The sequence below is a fragment of the Hemiscyllium ocellatum genome, chromosome 29 (assembly GCF_020745735.1).
Source record: "Hemiscyllium ocellatum isolate sHemOce1 chromosome 29, sHemOce1.pat.X.cur, whole genome shotgun sequence".
NCBI classification, from domain to species: Eukaryota; Metazoa; Chordata; class Chondrichthyes; order Orectolobiformes; family Hemiscylliidae; genus Hemiscyllium; species Hemiscyllium ocellatum.
The window spans coordinates 25,856,966-25,862,236 of record NC_083429.1 but is presented as its reverse complement, the minus strand read 5'-3'; positions in this window follow the sequence as shown (position 1 = coordinate 25,862,236).

Below are 5,271 nucleotides of genomic sequence, written 5' to 3'. Positions count from 1 at the left end.
CAGCAAACCTCAGCCAAATATTAATGATCCATCTCAGACCCCTGCAGTGGGAAAACATCACAAATACCAATCTTCAGCCATTTTGACTCAGTCCACAAGAGATCACGAAACAGTTGGAGAAACTGGATATTACAGAAGGCTATGAGCTCTGACAACATTCCGGCAATAGTATTGAAGACCTGTGCTCTCGAACTTGCCTCTCTCCTATTCAATCTGTTCCAGTACAGTTGCAACACTGGCACCCACCCGACAATGTTGAAAATTACCTCGGTATGTTCTGTACACAAAAAGCAGGACAAAAACAGCTCAGCCAATTATCACCTCACTAGTCTACTCTCAATCATAAGTGAAGTGATGGACTGGGTCACCACAGTACTTTCAATCTACACCTGCTCAGCAATAACCTGCTCACTGATACCCAGTTTGGGTTCCGCCAGGGCCACTCAGTTCCTGGCCTTACTACAGCCTTAGTTTAAACATGGACAAAAGAGCTAACTTGCAGACATGAGGTGAAAGTCACAACCCTTGACATCATGGCCAGACTTGACTGAGTGTGGTTCCAAGGAGCCCTAGCAAATTGGAATCAAAGGGAATGAGGGGGCAAACTCTCCACTGGATGGAGTCATACCTGCCACATAGGAAGATGATTGTGGTTGTTGGAGGTCAGTCATCTCAACTCTAGGACATCTCTGCAGGAGCTCTTTGGGATAGTATCCTCGGCACTACCATTTTCAGCAGTTTCGTCAATGACATTCCCTCTATCATAAGGTCAGAAGTGAAGACTTTCAACGATGATTGCACAATGTTCAGTACCATTCATGACTCCTCAGACATTCAAGTGGTCCATGATCGAATGCAACAAAATCTGTACACAATATCCAAGCTTCGGCTGAAAAGTGGCAAGTAACATTCATACCATACAAATATAAGGTAATGACCATCTCCAATAAGAGACAAACTAACCATGGTTTCTTGACATTCAATGGTGTTCATGAATTTCCCACTTGGAGGGCACTTCTGACCAGAAACGCAACTGGACTACCATTGGATACAAGATCACTTTACAGGCTAGGAATGTTGCAGTGAGTAACTCACTTCCTGACTCCCCAAATCCTGTCCATCATCAACAAGGCACAATTCAGGAATGTAATGGAATACGCTCCACTTGCCTGGATTTGTGCAGCTCCAACAACACTCAAGGAGCTTGAAACCATCCAGGGCAAGGCAGTCCACTTGATTGGCACCACGTCCACAAACATCCATTCCTTCCACCACCGAAGCTCAGTGACATCAGTGTGTATTCTCTACAAGATGCTCAGCAGAAATCCACCAAATATCCTTCGACAGCATCTTCCAAACTCACAACCACTGTCATTTAGAAAAACAAGGGGTGAATTTGCATAGGAACAGCATCACCTGCAAACTTCCCCCTAAGCCACTCACCATCCTCACTGGGAATTATACGGCCATTCCTTCACTAATGCTGGATTAAAATACTGAAAGATTCTCCCTAGTAGTATTGTGGGTCTGCAGCAGCTCAAGAAGGCAGCTTACCACCACCTTCTCAAGGGTGGCTCTTGCCAGCAATGCTCACATCCCATGAGTGAATTTAAGAAAAAAGGATGTATGGAAAGAGCCAACCCTTAAAATTGGCTTTCCTGTTCCCCATTCTCATGCTAGTAAAGGTAACTGATTTGCCAGCATTTCACACAATAACAGTTCCAAAGGAGTAAGCATAACGTTTTCATGAGATGCAGCCACGGTTGTCTCGAACAGCATGCATCGCCCATCCTTAATTGCTCCTGAAAAGGTAGTAGTGAATAATTTGATATGGTTACTCTTATTCTACAGTGTTATGTGATAAATTCTCTGTTTATTTCCAGACTTTTGAGTTGTAACCATATATTTTGTGTAAAGTGAAAATAAATACGCCAGAACATCCATTGTTTTTTCTAACTCTGTAGCACCATTACAACTTTTAATTACAACAAAGACTAACATTTGTATGCATGAATGGGCAATGTTCAAAACACAGTAGTGTTGTCAATGCTGACTATCAACTGATCCAACGAAGGTCTCATGCTTGAGGATATACTGTAGCATTCTTTATTGCATTCATCTCATTCTATGTTTGGAAAAGTAAAATGTTTGCACACATCGGTGTTCAGCAACTATTAATTTAGCATCAGTCTGCAAAATGGCAAACTTTCAATGAATAGGAAGCCTTTTATGTTTCTTGAATAAAATTCACTTCCTTTAATCTGTAACCAATAGTATTGCTGAAATTTAAATATTGGAATGATGATTCTCAGCAATTCCTTTGATACATAGAGATTTTTGGTGCCTTAAGTTGATTCTTAATAATTTAAAAGAGTTTGTTAAAATATTCAGGAAGCTAGGTTAGCAGTTTAGTTCTTAAGATTGAGTTTTATTTCCTATGACAGTATTTAAGAAAATCTTGGTGTGTGATTCCAATGGTTTTGTATATCTGCACCTTTCTATTTAAAAAAAAGGTCTTGGGTGCAAATTATTGTTATTAACCATTGGTCATTAACACTGTCAATGTTTTCCCCTTCATTACCTCAGAAGCACCCACAGTTCATTTTTTTCCTTCCAATAAAGCTGATGGTTGGAAAGTCACAGTTTAAATACATGAATTCCCCGATAGACACAAGAGCAGATAACTATACATTGCAAAATATTACACCTTGTCTTTAACCCAACAGTCTAAATTGCTCCACTAGCATGCAGATGATTGAAACAATGAAGAAAACTCTTAATTTTGTGAGACAGCTGACTATTTTATCCAATCACTTTGCTATTTCTATTCATATGTGTTATATTCAGGAAAATTCCAAAGCCCTTATTCCATGCAAACTGAAAACTATGACTACACTCAATGAAGAAATGTACTGAACTCTTTGTTTTATTGTGCTTTACACTTGAAATGGATGTTCATTAGAAAAATCAAATTATTTTAAAAGCAAAAATGATTCTATCAGTCTCTTACCATAGTTTTCTTTAATAGTTCTCCAGTCCAATGTTTGAAGAAAACAAAAGTTAGTCATGTATTGAAAGTACTTTGGAGAAGCAGCAATTGGAAACATAGAAAATAAAGGCCTATCACCTATGGCTGCTGAATCATTGCATTACAGAACTCACTGAGTTGGATCTGGTTGATCTTCTTTCAATTTTTTCCTTGTACTGTAACCTCGGAATGTTGACTGGATTAGTACAGCAGCATGCTCTTCCTCTGGATTTCCTTCGTTCTACACAGCAAAATTTAAAAAAAACTTTTTAAAATTAGATAATAAAAGTCTTTGTTGAATAATAAGGTTAACTCTTACTTACCGCGACCAAAAGTCACGCGACACCAGGTGGTGAAGGAACAGGACTCTGAAAGCATGTGATTTCAAATAAACCTGTTGGACTTAACCTGATGTCGTGTGACCCCCTGACCTTTTCCACCACCTTGTCCAACACTGGTACCTCCACATCATGGCTACCATCTTACTTACCACCACAGGGTGTTCCTCTGAGGATTGAGCTTGCTCTCCTGGTTCTCCTGTTTGTGGTGTTTCCATTGGCAGAGCTGCTTCTGGTCCTCTGTCAATTATCTGAGAGGTTACTTCCATCTTGAGAAGTTCTTCTGGTGCTGCTTCAATCATAAGAGGAGTTGCAACTTCACCCTGACCTTCTTCTGGTGCTGCTTCAATCATGAGAGGAGCTATGATTTCACCCTGACCTTCTCCTGGTGATGCCTCAACTATCTCAATGGATGAGGTGTCCTGTGGACGTTTTCCTGGCTCTTGAATTGAAAGGCTAGCAGTAACATCATCTACACTGGGAGGTGCATGTTTTGAGCTCTTTATAAAGGAGTCCTATGAAAAAGCAGATTATTTTACAATATTATTGTCAGTAACATTTTAAACCATTTTACAAGCTATTTTACAAGCAGAACAGTTAAACGATGCTCATCGAAATAAGGAGACATTCACGCGTGTTAATTAATACGACCTTTTTAGAGTTAAGTACATAAACTCCGGTTTGGGGACTGGGGGAATGGTTATGGTTGAGGATGGGGAACAAATTCATAAAATAGCTCTTTATAAAGAGGTTTATAATTGATCTCAATCTTGTTGAGTCAAAATCTCACCCACAGCACTTTGTCTATTTGCACATTGGAACAGGAGGAGGCAATTCAGCCTCTCATGCCAGATCCACCATTTCACTAGGTCAAAATCCAAAGATGTGCAAGTCAGGTGAATTGGCCTTACTAAATTTCCCATGATGTTAGGTACATTAGTTAGGGGTAAATATAGGGTAGGTGAATGGGTATGGGTGAAAGTGAGGACTGTAGATGCTGGAAACCAGAGTTTAGATCAGAGTGGTGCTGGAAAAGTACAGCAGGTCAGGCAGCATCCGATGAGCAGGAAAATCGACATTTCAGGCAAAAGCCCTTCAAAATGGGTATGGGTAGGTTACTCTTTGGAGGATCAGTGTGGACCTGTTGGGCCAAAGAGCCTGTTTCCACACTGTAGGGAATCTAATCTAATCTAATTTTTAGCCTGTACTTCAATTCTATTTGTTTGTCTTATCCATAAATCTCTTGCTACTTTTGCCAATCCCATAAGTTGCCTTGAGAAAGTGATGGTGAGCTGCTTCATGAACCGTAATAGTTCATGAGTTGTAGAGATACCTACAGTGCTGTCAGTAAGGGATTTCCAGTATTTTATCTATGCAACAGAGAAGGAACAGCTATATAGTTCTGATTCAGGATGGCGTGTGGTTTGTTGGGGAACTTGCAGTTGATGGTACTCCCTTGCATCTGCCACCCTTGAACTTCTGAGCTGATAGATATTGTCTTACATAAGCACCAGGAAAATACATAGAGAAATGTAAAGAGTAGTTATTAATATAAGGCAAACCACGACTACAATTGCAGTGGAACTTCAGCTGGCATTATTCCTTCCTTTATGGTTTCTGCTGACCTTCCACTGAGATTATAGAAAGAGGTGAGGAATAAGTCACAGAAATTTTATTACATGCAGTAAAGCTGGTTTGTAGCTTATGTTAGAGCTACACCACAATATGCTGGTCCCAAACATCAAACCAATTAATATTTGACCATTGTTAAAAGTCAGATCCACTGCTAGTTTTGTGACTGTTAGAAGGAAAAAGTATTTTGTTATTACAATTGTTATTCCTTTTTGGCTTTGGAGTCCTGGTAGTTTACCTCTATAATCATGGAAATAGTCTCTTTCGAGATGA